General features: G+C 44.3%; 1 protein-coding gene and 1 long non-coding RNA gene across 10 annotated transcripts in view; one reads left to right on the forward strand and one right to left on the reverse strand.

Moving 5' to 3' along the window:
- LOC309808830 (forkhead-associated domain-containing protein 1-like) overlaps window positions 1-16,880 on the reverse strand; it is a gene marked incomplete at both ends in the record, with an annotated part of 1,104,685 nt that overhangs the window by 421,566 nt on the left and 666,239 nt on the right. The window lies entirely within an intron of this gene.
- LOC309807104 overlaps window positions 1-16,880 on the forward strand; it is a 125,475-nt gene that overhangs the window by 35,299 nt on the left and 73,296 nt on the right. For all 9 annotated transcript variants that reach the window (XR_014294493.1, XR_014294494.1, XR_014294495.1 and 6 more), the window contains exon 2: window positions 13,002-13,066. This is a non-coding gene — a long non-coding RNA (uncharacterized lncRNA). The remainder of the gene's footprint in view (window positions 1-13,001; window positions 13,067-16,880) is intronic.

Consider the following 16,880-nt stretch of genomic DNA (forward strand, 5'->3'; position numbering starts at 1 on the left):
CATCCAGTAGGGTTCCCAACTGTCTGGATTATGCTGATTGCATCCCCTTTATGCTTATATATTTATCATGCTCCTTTGGCCCATGTATTTACTGTCAGTTGGTAGATAGATCTAGAGCACTGACATAATTCAGGTGTGATTTTTTGTTACGTTTACTTCATAGATAATATTGATGAATTCCAAAAGGAACTATAAAGTGTCTGTCTTACTGTGATGTTGCAGCCATTAATGATCAATGTCTAGATCCATTAATTTCTTAAGGGTACCAAATGGTGATATTCTACTAATTAGATTATTATTCATTTACTAGCTAGAAGATTATTTCATCAACTACTTGGTTGCCCTGAGTTACAGTTTAATTAGGAAAGGAAGAATAAATGTTTCTTTTATTTTATTTACCAGTTTTACAAAAAACGAAAGAACAGGAGAGAGAAAGGTTGACTGCAAAGTAGCTTCCAAAGATGACTAATGAGGTATTTTCTTTCTTTGTTGTTGTTTTCAGTGAGGTTGTTGTAAATATTGATGCAGAGATTGTCCCCTCTTAGGTTCACGGATCCTGTTCAAGTTGGCTCCTGAGTCCTTTCCACACAACCACAGTAGTCTGAAGTCTTCCCAGCTCTCTTGTACGACAAGGTGTAACAGGAACATCTAATTCGTTTCTTATGCTGGATTTGAAATCAGCTATTTCTCCAAGGAGGCATTATCCACTGTGTTTATTCAAACTTGTGTTCCTTCTAGTTTAACCTTCTCTCGAGACATGTTTTTTTTTAAACAAATTACTTACTGAATTTTTTCACCTTTTCAAATCTTGCTATTCTCCAATCACTTCATTTCTGATTTTTTCTAATTTCTTTTATGTTTTTCTTAAAACCAGTTTCTATTCCTTTTAAAATTTCTTTTACTTTTTCCGCAATATCAGGCAATAAATTTCATTTGTTCTGTGGACGTGTCTTTCTGTCACGTTTTCAGGATTTGCTGGAACTTTCTTTTCACCCTTCTTTTTTCTTTTTTTTCTCACTGATTTTCTACAGGATGTGAGTGGAATACTCTTCTGTCACTCATTTTTAAATGAAATAAGTTTCCACTTTAGGAGGGAATCATAGATCAGAATATAATTTCTAGCTTCAGAACTCCAGGGCTCACTATCTTCTATTATTTTCACAACATAATTTTTAAAAATGACCTTAAAATTTCTCAAATCTTCCTCCTCGGCCCTCCTCTGCCCATTTACCCAGGGCTCCTCTTTCTTGTCCTTGTTGAGTATGGGGGTTTGTTCTGGAATGGTGCTTTGGTTTGATAGGTGTCAAGGTTTCACAGACCCCAGAACACTTGTCATCCTCAGAACATTTCAAAGTTCTTGCACTCAGCTGCAAAGTGGAGCCTGCAACGTTCACTCCCGGTTTCTGTCGCTGTTCTCAGTGAGTTTTTCAATCTCAGTGAGTTCTTGAACCATAGTAACCTTTGGCTCCCCTGAAAGAGAGAGAGAGTCCTTCCCTCGTCTTCCTCCCACACACCTTGGGATACACATATGTAGGTCTTTTTCCTGTTGTTGATTTGTTCCTACCTGGCTGTATGTTGCAGTTCATGTGGACACCTTGTTGTAGATGTTGTCTGTGGGTTTTTGATCTTGCTATTCTAGATGCTTTTCTTTCTTCTTTGTGGGGGTGGGGGCTTGTGTGTTTAGGGGAGGGGTGGCATATTCAGGGATAAAAATCTTCTCTGTAGCCACCATCATTTCCCCAGAATCCTCTGCCATTATTATTTAAAAGAAAATCATAGGAATCATTATCCGGATCCTTAGGATAATCATTACATTGTATCTGTCTTTTTTCCAGGCTTCAAGCTGCCTGTGGCTCCCCACGTTAGTATACTGACATGACTGGGCAATGCCTAATTTGACAGGTTCGTTCTGTACTACCTTCCTCCTAATCATGACAGCCTTGTACGCTATACGTAGTCTTCTTTACTGATAGGGAATTTAGAAAATACAGGAAGCCATGGGTTTAATAGCTGAAAGTGGAATTAATGTATTATTTTTCTCAGGTAAAATATCATAAGACTCCTTAGGCCAAAGTTGTAAAATGAAATCGCAAATTTCCTGGAATCATTTTGCAAACGTGAATGCCCACATAAAGTACACTAGGACTTGAATCCAAGGAATAACACATTTTTAGAGCCTCCAGATTTATAAACTTAGTACAATTCTGCATTACTTCTTAAGGCAACTGAAGAAAATAATTTTGTGATCAAATAAATATTGATTTTATTAACATAGTTATTTTAAAAGTTTATAAAGCTTTTAAAAAATGTTAAGGCTCTGTCAGCCTCATCAGTTGTTATTTCTTTTCTAGAATCTTGGATAAAGGAACAGTCGTTTGAGGGGAAACATGGTATAAAATGGGAAGATAATCTAACAGTGAAGATAGTTATATCTCTTCCTGTGTGATGAACTACTCCTAAGCTTGGTGGTTTAAAACAGCAGGCACTTTATCTCGTCACAATTTGTGAATCAGCAGAATGGGCTGGGATCCCCTGGATGGATCTATCTTTCTTTCACCTGAGGTGACTACTGAGGCTGCCATCATCTGGTTGCTGGACTGGGGCTGGTTGCTTTCACATGTCTGGCCATTGGTGCTGGCTGTGGCCTGGGCCTATTCTCCACTAGGTTAGCCAGGCTTCCTAACATGTCAGGTTTCCATGAGGACAAGCCCTAAAGCACGAGTACTCTCCAAGCTTCAGCTCTTGATATGCCATTGGGCCAAAGCAAGTCATTGACCAAACCCAGGTCAAGGTGGAACAAAACTACACAGGGTGAGAAAACGGGGGGGAGGGGCATTTTCACTGGGGGTCAGTAGTCTAACAAACTGCTGCAATAACTATATAAAGAAAAGGCCCCCGGAGGACAACTGGCAAAAAATAAATGTGTGCGGGGTGGGGTGGGGGTTTGGCATGCGGGGGCAAAGGCAGTAAACAGGGACTACCAAAATCTGAAGATTCTGGAATTTTTGGAAAATCCACTGGGATTAAAGGAGTTACACAACCATGTTCTGACACCAGAAGAAAGGTCCCAGTTGAGCATCAGGGAAGTCTAGCGCTCTTCCTCCATCGCATCAATTTCCACATTTCTTTGACTCAGCATATTTGTAGAATGAATCATGACTTTCTATACATTTTTAGTTCAGTTTTTCAAAGAAATAGTGACCTCGCTTCTATCTGCTGTGCCACAAAAATGCCGTAGAAAAAAATTCCTTCTGTTAAATCGCTCACTAGGTGAAATTGTATGTGTAACCTAGTACCAAAGAGGTATTAAGAATCGCCACAGCCGAGCCGGCCCTCCGCACCACGCACCCTATAGCAGCCAGTGGGTGAGCCGGGAGTCGAGGAGGTCACCGTGGGAAGGAGGGGCGCGGGCAACGTGTCAGCCTCCTTCCGTCTCCGTGGAGCCACCTCCTGCCTCTGGTACAGGGAGTCGTCCACAGCAGCCGTCGGTGGCCAGCCTTGCAGCGCTGTGTTCTAGGTCAGTAGCTTCTAAGACTCCAGTTGGATTCATTGGAGTAGGCAACGTGGGGAATCCAATGGCAAAAGAGCTCTTGAAACATGGCTAGCCACTCACTATTGCTGATGTGTTCCCTGATGCATGCAAAGAGCTGCTAGATGCAAGTGGACCCGGTAGTGTCTTCTGCAGCGGATGTAGCCGAAAAAGGTGACAGAATTATTACAGTGCATCAATGTGCTAGAAGCTTATATTGAAGCAAATGGAATTCAAAAAAAAGTGAAGAAAGACTATTAATAGATTCCAGTACTGTTGACCCTATGGTTTTGAGAGAATTGGCCAAAGAAGTTGAGAAAATGGGAGCAGTTTTCTCGGATGCCCCTGTTTCTGGTGGTGTGGGAACAGCTCGGTCTGGCAACCTCACATTTAGGATGGGAGGGGTTGAGCTGCTGTGGTGCATGGGCTCCCATGTGGTGCATTGTAGAGCTGTTGGGACTGGCCAGGCTTCGTAGATCTGCAGACACTTGCTGTTAGGTATTAGTAGGATTGGAACTGCTGAAGCTATGAATCTGGCACTCAGGTTAGGGCTTGACCCAAAACTCTTGGCTAAAATCCTAAATACGAGCTTAGGACGATGTTGGTCAAGTGACACTTAAAATCCTGTACCTGGGGTGATGGATGGAGTTCACCTGGCTAATTACTATTAGGGTGGATTTGGAGCAACACTCATGGCTAAGGATCTGGGATTAGCATGAGGCTCTGCTACCAGCACGAAGAGCCCAATCCTTCTGGGCAGTCAAGCCCATCAGATCTGCAGGGATGTTGTGCGTGAAGGGCTACTCTAAAAAAGACTTCTCATTCGTGGTCCAGTTTTTGCAAGAGGAGGAGACATTCTGAGTTTGCCCTCTGGCTGTGAACACTGAAACATTGAAACCAAACTGTGTCTTGGAGCCCCTTATGGCTCACTCCACAGGAAAATGGGCTTAATCAAAGGTCAACTGTCTGCTTTTGAGTGTCTAGGTCAGGGGTCCCCAACCCCTTGGCCTTGGACAGGTACCAGTCCACAGCCTCTTAGGAACTGGGCTGCACAGCAGGAGGTGAGTCGCAAGCAAGCCAGCTATAAGCTTCATCTGCCGCTCCCTATGGCTCACATTACCGCCTGAACCCCACACACCCCGCCTCCCCTCCCTGGAAAAATTTGCTTCCAGGAAACCGGTCCCTGGTTCCAAAAAGGTTAGGGACCTCTGGTCTAGGTCACAATAGATCCTGGGATTTTTCACCCATTTTAAACTGCTTATTCTTTTTATCTATTTAACAAACATATCATCTGTAATTTTTTTTTCTGCAAGCCACTGATGGTAACTGCTAGCTAGCTAGCTGATTGGCCTTTTTCAAAAGTTTGATTCCTGAGCATCTTCAGCTAAAACGCTGCCTACTTCACTCAGGATATTATTTACTCCACTTTACAAATAAAACTAAAATTGTTTTCAACAGGATAAAATCTATCCTCGAGGAAAGAAAAGAAATTGGTGTGAGAAAAGGTATTAGAGAAAGGGGAAGTATAGTGAATTACTACCTGTGTGCCTCAGAAAATTTGTCCTGTTATCCCAGTGGTGATATTCTTGCATTGAGATTACTGGTTTATTTTCTAGGAGTTGTTAAAGCAAGAGAACTCCTTGCTGCACGTTATGTAATTTGGACTCTTACAATTATCTTGGTGTGCCCCTCTTGTAACAACTTCCCATACTCAGCAAACTGTTTTTTTCATATTTTTGCTTCCTTGTACATTTTTACTGCATATTTTTTACTTCAAAAGAATGACATCTTTAGAACTGTTTCAGAGCCAGCGATGATACGTGCTTTAGATAATTATTACACTATGCTAAATATAACCATATTCTTCTGAATTGAAATAAATTTCTATGCTGATAAAAAAAGAGAGGCACATTTCATTAATGTTTAAATAGTATCCTTCCTCCTCTAAAACTTAAAATAGGATTCAGTCTGATTCCTAAAGGGTTATTTTCTTCAACAACAAGAGCTGACTTAGGCCATTTCTTGGCAGTGGAATCTGAGCGTAGAGGTCTCTGTCTCACTGCCCTTTGATTCTCACTCACGGTATCCTGGGTGAATGTAATGGATGGGCGTGCCCTTATGACTTAGCCCACTGCTACTGCTCCTGATGAGGGTTAGTGGTGTGGACCACTTTAAATCTTGCCCAGCAAAGTGCTGACATCTGGGGTTTCCTATCAAGTTTACCAGATATTCCACAGTAATTTCATAATTTACACAACATAAAAACACTGATCTTGAGCTTAGGAAAGCATTTCATTTGAACAGATACAGAACACTACAAAATGGTTTAAAATTTGTGAGCAATTACATTAAATAAACTCTAATATAAATTAATCTAATACAAGTAAAGTAATAGTCGCAAAGCTACTGGTCGCTTCAGAAGTGGTGGCTACGGATAACTTCAAAGTTGTTTCCTCAGTGCATTAAGAGGCGAAACTATTTGCTGTCAACTTCTTGGGGAAGCTTTTTTCCTTAGTTTGATGCTGATTCGCGTTATGAATGTATAGGAACCATTACTGGTTCTTCCTTTCCATATTCAGTGCACCATTATACTTCTATCCTCTTAAGATCTGGATATCTGTTACTGCTACTGTTGGCTGGAGCCTGGCAGGAGGAAAGCTATCAAGAAAAAAGGTCAACAAGTGTTCAAGAGTTTTAGCATACTACTGAGACTTTTTATCTACCATAATCATAAGAAATAATAATTAAAATTACAGCCTGGTCAGTGAGACCTTGAATAAATTGTGGAAGCATCCATGTTTCCTACAGTTTCAGGGGATGGATATTTCCTGTTATTAACTCTATATCCTCTTCAACTGGAACAGAGAAACCTTTCTCTGTTGAAGCAGTTTTGTCTTTTTCCTGGGCATTTTTAGTTTTCTCTTATGAGAGACTTGTAAAGCTTACCTACACAAACTTACACATACACGTATAAAGCAAAGAAGGGATAGAGTAGTCTTGAGAGGACACTGTTTTGTAGCAGGCACACAAGACAGAGGTAATACTCCCTGATTGCATTTGCCTCCCTAGCCCCATCTCCTTTGTGGAAAGCATCAGCATTCTGAGTGGTCTCTGCACCCCACTAACTGGACGGAACACTGCATTGGCATTCTTAGGGAGCATTGATGGTCCCTACGGAAACTGGTTAGAGCTTGTGCAGCCACAGTGCACAGGAAAGAATCAAATATACTTCATATAACATGCTTACTCTGCTTTGCTTAATTAGCACTTATTCCCTGTAAAAGGCTGATTTCTGCTTTGACAGGGAGTAATCGAACTCTGTATTCACCCAAACCATAAAATTAAAGTTAACATACCTCAGCTTTTCATCCTACTGGAAGAAATGTATGAAATCTAGAGTTATTTTTTAATTGCTGCTGTTTAGAATGCCTGAGGCCCATTTGCTGAACTTGTTAAAGAGCAGTGTTAATGAGGGTAGTTTTCGTTTCTTTCTTTTCCGACCACAGCATGAATTCTCAGCCCAAAGTGTGCCCTGTTTCCCACAATAGAGACGGGGAAAAGTGAGAGTCTCTCACCACAAAGCATGAGACAACTACAAATACTTTTCTCCCAGAGTTAACATTGATGACAGTCTTTGTGGAAAAGGACTTCCTCTTTTTGCGGGAATACAGTAGAAATGCAAGTCATATTCTCCATAATTTCACTACTGGAAAAATAATTTCATAGTCCGTATATATATACGTATATATATATATATATATATATATACATACACACATATATATATACATACACACATATATATATATATATATATATATATATATTTTTTTTTTTTGTGGTACGCGTGCCTGTCACTGCTGTGGCACTTCTTGTTGCAGAGCACAGGCTCCGCACGCGCAGGCTCAGCGGCCCTGGCTCACGGGCCCAGCCGCTCCGTGGCATGTGGGATCTTCCTGGACTGGGGCACGAACCCGTGTCCCCTGCATCGGCAGGCAGACTCTCAACCACTGCGCCACCAGGGCAGCCCCATAGTCCATATTTTTTATTGGTCTTCTTAAAAACATATACAGTGTTTACAATAAGGAGTAAAAGAGAAGATTTTCAATGCGATATTTCAAGGAGCATTTTGTAAAGGCGGGATCCAGTCCCAACTTTGGAAAATTAACACACACCTATGAGATCAAAGAGTCACCTGCAAAAAATTTTATTATGTTTTTCTTTCATACTAGTTTCCTAAAGGTGCATTGTTACTTCTTGGTAATGTAATAGTCAGAAATGACTATATGGTGGCCATTTGAGGAAGAAGTAGCTCTTACATAAGTGTCTAGTGACCTTATCTCTTTTGATACAATACCTCTTGGTTTCAGAGGCTTGCACAGATTTCCTCTAAATGAATAAACTTAGTAAGATGTTTCTAACTATCAATCTAAAAGTAGATTTAGAAATCTACTTCTGAAGCAGTTTTGTTAAGTAATTATTGGTCAGTTCTCTTTCTGATTGGTACTTCTTTCTGCAAAACAAATCCCTGTACTTAGAACAATGAATACCACCATCCCTGGCTCCTTGATTATTACACAGTGATGTTTCTTGAGAAAAAAGCTTACCCTTTTTTGGGGGAAACTTCAGTCCATGAAGTAAAACTTCATTAAAACTAGATCTGCTTCTAATGCCAGTGTGATGCAGATCAGTATCCCCTTTCTTTTGACTTTCCAGGCTGTGTGAAGAGAATGGTATGGTTTGGTTTAGGAAGGGTTGTAGCTTAAGAGGATTGCATTATGTTTCTGTGTCACTTTGGGGGGTTTTATTTCAATATTATATCCTGTTCTGTAAAAACACCATAGTCATTCTCTTACTTATTATTAAATAATTAAACGCTGCCCTTTGTTTACTTTCCCCTTCTGATCAGAAGACTCCTCTCCACTCTAGGCCTTGATCTGAGTTCCAATTCATCAGCTTGTAGTAGCTACGCTTCTGGTTTCTTTTTTTTTTTTTGCTGTACGCGGGCCTCTCACTGTTGAGGCCTCTCCCGTTGCGGAGCACAGGCTCTGGACGTGCAGGCTCAGCGGCCATGGCTCACGGGCCCAGCCGCTCCACGGCATGTGGGATCTTCCCGGACCGGGGCACGAACCCGTGTCCTCTGCATCGGCAGGCGGACTCTCAACCACTGCGCCACCAGGGAAGCCCTACACTTCTGGTTTCTGAAGTCAGACAGATATGGGTCCCATTTCTGTCTTCATCAGTTATAATTTATTCTCTGATATATGCATACCAGAGCTGGCAGTGACAAACATTTTGCTTCTCCTTATAGGGTTCTGTGCATTTTAATAGAGGATCACAATATTTTAAGCAGAGCTGGGATGGGGTGGAAAGAAAGAGCAGGAAAACATGCTTTTAGGAAGGTCTGAAATACAAATCACATGGAGGTAACTGCTTGAGAGAAAACCACCCCTACCTGAGTATTGTCAATAAAGTAGCACAGGGAGGCAAACGAATCAGTTGTTCACTAAAAATGTTTTTCTTTAGAAGAATAAAATTCACAAGAAAGCCTCATTGCAAATAAAATATATTTGTTTTCCTAAAGGAAGATATTTGAAAAGTCGTAGTAAATACCTGCTTTGACCTTCTGTGTTCCTAGTGTTCTATCTCCACTAAGTTTTATGAACACTACATAGAGGAGGAGCCTGAGTCTCAAAGACCATAAGTAAGAGATGGATTCCAGAGCCTTTGCAAGGTCCATTATGCCCCATGACTTCCCATTGCTTGTGCTGTTCATCCAGATAGGTGCTTAGGATACCAGAATGAATACATCTCTTTCGAGAGGTTTTTAACAGACATTAGATACTAAACAAGTACAACACCTAACAAATAGAACAGAATGCTTTATTTAAAGCAGAAACAGAATAAATGCTCACCTAGTATCGTTTAAATCCCCTTTAAATTATTTTTTGAATGAACATGTTTATATTTGAGGGTATTTTCTTATTTTTTCCTAGTTCCCTTTACTTGCACCTCCTTTCTTTTTCTCTTTTCCCAACTGAAACGTTTATGGTTTCAAAAGTAATTACTTCTTGAAGAAAGTTTTCGTGTATACTAAGTGCTACCTAATGGAAGCCATAAGCATAGAGTCTGCTAGCATTTAGAGTGGTATAATACATAGCCAGGTTGAATCAAGTGGGAGAGAAGGTTAATCATTCTTTTAAACTGGCAGTGTTGCCGGAGGTGGATTAATATGCTTTTTGAATCTCTTATGTCCTGTAAGTCCCCTTGATCACAATCACTATGTTAATGGTTGAGGTTTTGAATTAGAGGTGTCTCCTGGGCTCAGCTGGGCCAAGTCCCTTCATCTCTCTGGCCATATTAGGTGATAGTTTTCTCATTTCAATACACGATCTATGTTAGAGGGAGTGTTGACTATACCAGACTTTCAACGTGAGCACCCAGAAAGTGGAAGAATCTCTCTATTGGTGATTAATCATAACTCTTTTCATTGTGAATATAGTCCTTCCCTTAGGTAAGGCAGGAAGACCATGAAAAATAGAAAGTTCTCGGGTGTCTGTGGAAGCTGGAGTGCTCTCGACCTGTCAGCTCCCTGGCAGAGCAGGCTTCGTCCGGACACTAGAGAACAAAATGTGAAATTGGCACCAGCCAGCCTCTCCATTGCACAGGATATCCCTATTTAAATTTGACAACCAGGATATTTTACAATTTGAAATTCTTGTCATCTGGTTTTCTTTAGTTTTTTCTTTGGGTTGAAAAGACTGAGAAGCTTGTTAAAAAATCTGGAATTCTGGGGCTTCCCTGGTGGCGCAGTGGTTGAGAGTCCGCCTGCCGATGCAGGGGACGCGGGCTCGTGCCCCGGTCCGGGAAGATCCCACATGCCACGGAGCGGCTGGGCCCGTGAGCCATAGCTGCTGAGCCTGCACGTCTGAAGCCTGTGCCCCGCAATGGGAGAGGCCACAGCAGTGAGAGGCCCGCGTACAGCAAAGAAAATAATAAATAAAGTCTATTAATAATATATATTTAAAAAAAAAAAAATCTGGAATTCTGATGGTGAGGCTTAACCAGATGTATTGAGTCATCAATCAGCAAACATTGACCAACGCTTACCATTCCCCCAGTTACTATACTAAGGACCCAGACACGTCTCAGGTAGTGGCCTTGCTCATTCACTGTATTTACAGTACTTTTTTCTAAATGTAACCAGAGCTCAGGTAAAGACAAGACATTGATTTGAGTCTGAAGTAAACAAAGCTGACTGGTCTGATCCCTTCAGTTTCCAGAATTATTTTGTTTCAGGTAGTAATTTTCCCAGACCAATAGAACAAAGTTCTATCGTCTATTTATTTAATATTTTATCACAATAGTCCTTGCCCCTTTGACCTCTAGTGAGGAAACTTGCATAAGAAACTGAAATATGCTTAGGTTCTATGGGTAAGTGCAGATAATGATATGAATGAAATTGAAAATGAAAGCCAAAGGTGGAAAAGGCAGTTCTGAATAGTTGAAGTAAGACAGAGGTATTTGAAAAATCAAGTAGAAAAGATACCATAAGGAATGGAGAGCTTTTGGAAGTTTTCTAATAGGTGAGGGGTTGGTACATCTTTTTTTTTTTTTTTTTCTTAATAACATGTCTGGCAGTTGTATGCCTGAGAAAGTTATAAGGGGGTTGACTATATGCATGAAGTCCAGTGAGAACACTGTTTCTGTAGGCCACTGACGATGTTCTGAGTACATTCTATAGTACTAGAAATTAAGTTAGGAAACAAAGGGTAATCTGATGTCATTTTAAATGAAATTTCACAAATGATTAGAGCTAAAAGGTGTCTTTTTTCACTCAGCCAACACGTTGAGCACGTACTATGGGGCAAACACTGTGCTTATGGGTAAGAGATAAAAGAAAAAGGCCAGAGGAACTCAAAAGAGAGTGTGAGAGATGCATGAACAACTCATTACAATCGAGTAGGGATAGGCTATTAAATAAATAGATCATAAAAATATAAATTTGTAAAACAGAACTTGGAGTCAGTAACCCTTCTAGGGGATATTAAAGAGAATGCCAACAATGAGGGGTCTTGGAATTAGGTTTTGAACGTCAGTAGGAATGTTCCACGTGGAGAGAAGGTCGGGGCATACCAGGCAGAAGGAACATCCTGGACTTGAGAACCAACACAATATATGTAAGTGACTGTAAATGAGATTCTTTTTGACTAGAGCATAGGGTATAAGTTGCCAAATGGTAGAAAATAGAGTATAAAAGTTAGGCTGGAATGAAAGTATAAAGTGTCATAATTCTTATGATGAAAGATAGGTGTTTTCTACAAAATGGGTTACTTATAAATATTTAAAAAATAGAGACCCCGGAGAGAGGAGCACGCCGGAGGAGCAGCCCCCGGACCGGAGCCTCGGGAGCCCGGGGCTGGTGAGTGAGTCCCGACGGGGTAGGTGTTGCGTCTGCAGGCCTGCAGGCGGTTGTGGAGCCTGCGGCCCTTGGAGAGCAGGGCTTGCGAGACCGCGGCTTGGAGAGCGGGGCTTGGCTTTGCCCGCCCCAGGGCCCGCGGTAGAGCCACCGGGAGGGTTTGACCGCTTCCCGGAGGTTGAGGGGCCGGGCTGGAGGACAGGGCTGGCTGCTCCGGATGGGGCTCCCCTGGGACTTGTGAGCTCCGGGTGTCCTGGTGGAGCAGGGTCCACAGGCTCGGCCGGGACGTGCCGCGTCCTCCCCTCCGTCCAACCCCGATCCTCCTCGTCCTCCCCCTCCTGTCGCCGTCTCGGCATCTCGCACGTGTGTCTCAAGGCGCGTCAGCACCTTGGTTGTCTAATGTAAGCGTCCGCCGCCCCCCTGGGTTGTGCCCTGTGGAGTCGCCCAGTGTAATCGGTGCAGGACGAGTCTGCAGGGCTTCTGTCCTGCTGCCTCGGGTGAGGAAGGAAGCGATGGGGCCTGAGAAGGGAGATGACTTGTCCTAGACCCTCACCGGGTGTGCACGTGGGGTCGCTCACAGGACTCCAAACTCCTAGGGCAGGTGTTCTGTCCACTTAAAGTCAGTTTTAATAAAAGATGTTTTTGAGCGTCGCACTTAAGTTTGTAAAGTTTGTACAAATCATTGCAAGACTGAAGCGCACCTGAGTGTGTCCCTTTATTCTGGGTATCCTGTGGATGTTCTGATCTAAGTTGTTAACAGACTGAGAAGAGGTAAACTATAAGCGTTTTTAAATTTCATATTTAATGACGGAGGTTTATTTTAATAGGATTCAATGTACACTCGCTACGGAAAAATAAAGTATCCCCTCAGGTACCAGAGTCACGTGGGAGTTACAGACCTGAGGGTGGTTGCTCCCTCCTTATTCTCACAGGCCCTTCTGAAGGTGAAAGGACGGGTCTCCCACAGGTGTCTCTTGTGGAGCGCGGGGCGGGTGCTTGTGCACCCCGAGCCGCTTCAGTCGTAGCTTCACTGCCTGCGTTTTCCTTCTCCAGGTCCGCCTCCACTGTCACAGTCCTGCACGTTGTTCCAAGAGCAGCGGAAAATGAATCAGCCTCTGGTGAGTTTTGCTGTTTATGTGTTTACCTGCTGCCGTTCTTTTGTGATAACACCTTGGGAGGCGAATAGTTCAAAAGTTAAAATGGGAAAGTAGGAGTAGGTAAAAGATGTGGTTAGACAAAGCGTAGAGGAGCAGGTCAGTACCAAATGTTTCTGGCAAGTTCTACGTGTAGATCCCAGGATCCTCTTAGAGCCACAGCACAAGCCTCGTGTTCTTGACATTTGTGGCAAAACACCATCCCTTGCTTGACTTACATAGTCCTGCCGAAGCACTTTTGTTCTCGAGCGTTAAAAGGTTTCCTTGAGGATCCCGCTGTAGGCCGCGAGCCTTCCTGAGTGACAGCCCCTAACGTGTTGACGTTGGTGCCTTCCTTGTACTTCCTGTAAGCTGAGAGCGTGCTGTCCAGGGAGCACTCGGTGCATATAACTTGTCTGTTCAGTAGAACACCGTTGTCACACAGGTACATTGTTTCCAGTGCTCAGTCGAGGGATGCAATGAGGATCATCTGGAAGAACAGCCTTGTCACCCTTCCAGTAAATTTCCCTCTTTGTCTCTTACAATCTCAGAGGGTCGCGTTACACACCATGCAGTGAGGTCTCTGGCAAAGATTCTTGTTTCCCAGCTGAATTGTATCGTGCAGCCTGCGGTCTTGGTTCTGCCCCTCCACGGAACCTGATCCGGTTGAGGTGACCTGGCATCCAGCATACAAAGCAGTGGAGATTTGCCAGTCGTCACCTCAGACCACTGTCGCCTTGCCATCTGCAGAGTCTGCTCTGTTGGTTTCTGTGACAGATCTCTCCTTGCTGTCTTCCTGACTGATTCTTTCTTCCGCCCTCTTTGTGTGTTGTCTTTTCCCCCTTGGTTCATGACTCTTCAACCCGTCTGATCTCACCCTCTGGTGCTTTTCACCTCCAACTCTGTCAGTTCTCCCACCTGGACCAGATAGATGCCTCTGTCCAGCCACTTGCCAGCATCTCTATGGAGTTTGTCCAAAGGGCACCTCGAATTACTAGATCCAGTAGATCCAGAAACGATTATTTACAGCTCCCCTGCCCCTTGCCTTGTCCTGTTGTCCCTGGCGGCTCATCGTTGCATCATCCAGCCTGTCACCTGCCCAGAAAAATGAGTTCATTGTAAAGTCCTTCTCCATCCTCTGTTACCACGTTGTGGTGTGAGGCTTGTTAATGTCGTCTTCTGAATGGTTTTTATTCGTTCTCCTTCATCCCATACTTGCTACCATTAAAACAGCTTATCTGTTCATTCCTGTAGTTACAGAAACTTTTCTTCTGTGCTGCTACCTCTTTCGTCCAGCAGCTCAAGTGTATTCTCCACGCTGAGTATTTCTCCTAAAATATTAATCACAGCGTTTTGTCTGCATGTGGGAAGCACTTTAGAGGTTCCCTGGGTGACTGGACAAACGAGGTTGCCGTTCCGCGGAGCCATTAACCATCGAGCCCAGCACTGGGGGGAGGTCGTAGCTCGCCGATGATGCGTTTGGATGGATCTGTGGGGTAAAATCCTGATCGGAGAGGCTTAGGAGAGAGGAGTGGGAGAACTGGGTTTGTTCTGGTCCCAACTTTTTCACGACATTTTGCTGTGACGGGGAAAATAGAAACTGGACAGTAGCTGGGGTAGGAGCTGAGGTCCGGGGAGGATGTTGTGTTGTGTTGTGTTGTGATGTGATGGGAGAAATAACAGTGGGAATGATCCAGTAGATGCGTGTGGGGGAGGGGAGAGCTGCTGCCCGTGGTCCTGGAGTGGGGAGGGGATGGCTGAGCAGGGTTGCAGGTGGGGAAGCCCTCCGATGGCTTCTGTGTTCTCAGGGAAGCAGCTCGTCAGCTGAGGGTGAGGGTGAGGTTGGGGGTTTGAGGGGAGAGCAGAGCTCGGGGGCCCAGCTCCATCGTGACCATCAGCACACAGTGCATCCAGCTGGGAAGACTGTACTTGCCTTCCCTGCCTGAAAAGCCATCTCCTTTCTTAAATGTGGGAGTAATTACTCTTTGGGGAGCCTGTGTAATTACATGGGTGCTTCTCGGCTCAAAGCGAATTGAGTGCCAGTTCTGGCCACGGACATTTTCTTCTCTGCTGATGGAAGGGTCCCCAGAGGAAGTGTCCTGCTTGCCTGGCTCTTGGCCTCGAGGACCCTTCACACCATCTAGTGTTGTGTCTTTTATCCTTGACATAAGCATCAAATGTCTTCAGTTTCTGCATGTGATCTTAAGAAGCAATTCTCTGCTTCCAGGAGCTTCTGTGCTCCTCGGGAAAGGCACTTCACAGACGTAATTACAGGAGAGGACGGGAATCCTGCCCGTCGATACGTAGGGAACTCCAGAGTGCTGACAAAGCAGAGCCTGCTTTTATTTATTTATTTATTCATTCATTTTAATTTTTTATTTGTTTACTATTTAACTTATTCAGTTTCAGCTGCGTTGGGTCTCTGTTGCTGCGCGCGGGCTTTGTTCTCTAGTTGCGGCGAGCGGGGGCTACTCTTCGTGGCAGTGCGTGGGCTTCTCATTGCGGTGGCTTCTCTTATTGTGGAGCACGGCTTCTAGGCATGCGGGCCTCAGTAGTTGCGGGTCGTGGGCTCAGTAGTTGTGGCACGCAGGCTGTAGAGCGCAGGCTCAGTAGTTGTGGTGCACGGGCTTAGTTGCTCTGCAGCATGTGGCATCTTCCCGGACCAGTGTTCGAACCCGTGTGCCCACCATTGGCAGGCGGATTGTTAACCAGTGTGCCACCAGGGAAGTCCGAGAGCCTGGTTTGAAATGCATTGTCAGAGCACGTGGCTCAGTGACTCGGGGAACGGGGACGGCCCTGAAGTGCCCAGGACTTGGGTAGCTGCAGAGGTTGGCGAGGCTCTCAGAGCAGCGTGAGGTGGACTGGATGAGGCTCCTGAGGTGCTGGTAAGGACCTCCTTCCTTAGAATGTGGGCCTCCCGTCAGGAAGAGCGGGACGTGAAGGCAGGCAGACCCTGAGTTTGACTGAAGAGCCTCCCCTCTGTGCTGGTTTTGGTTTCTTCCTGTGGAGAAACTGAAACCTTGTAATTGGGACAGTGAGTCATCTGATCAAAAGATGTCATGTGTAGAGACTGTGGACGGCATGTAACGCGGGGTGGGGTGCGGTGGGTCAAGTCAGGGGGACTCTGGGCTCCAGCGCGATGCCCGACAGGAAGGGGCGAGGCCGCGGCGTGTTCCCGCTCATCCTAGGCCCCGGTAAGCAGTATGGACGTTCCCTTGGGGTTTTTCTGAATCGTGAATGAGGTTGAGAGTATTTTCACGTGCTTAGAAGCCGTTTCTTCTTTTTAATTGGTAGACAGTCTTTAGAGCAGTTTTAGGGTTATAGGAGAACCAGAATCGAGCAGACCGCACTTTCCTATACCCGTCCCTCTGGGTTCCCTCCCTTGGTAACATCTCTGGCCTGTGTGGCGCGTCATCTCAGTGATGGATCGGCATTGACACCTAATTCTCCCCTGGAGTCTGTAGTTTATATCAAGGCTCACTCTCTGTGTCCTACTGTTCAGGTTTGGACAGGTGTGATGACCTGCAGCCACCACTGCAGTGCCACCCAGAACCATTTCACTGCCCGAAACATCCCTGGGGGCCACCTGTTCACCTGCCCAGTGCCCCCAAGCCCCCGACAGCTGCTGGTCTTGTTACTGTCTGTGTATTTTTGCCCTTTCGAGAATGTCACATAGTTGGAGTCCTTCATTCTGTGGTCTTTTCAGACTGGTGTCTTTCTGTTTTTGTATGAAGGGCCTGTTCATGTCCACTGCCCGTCTTACTGCCCCAATGCTTTCCTGTGGTTTTTTTTTTTTTTT

This window comes from Mesoplodon mirus (assembly GCF_964341445.2).
Source record: "Mesoplodon mirus genome assembly, chromosome: 7".
In the NCBI taxonomy this organism is placed as follows: domain Eukaryota; kingdom Metazoa; phylum Chordata; class Mammalia; order Artiodactyla; family Ziphiidae; genus Mesoplodon; species Mesoplodon mirus.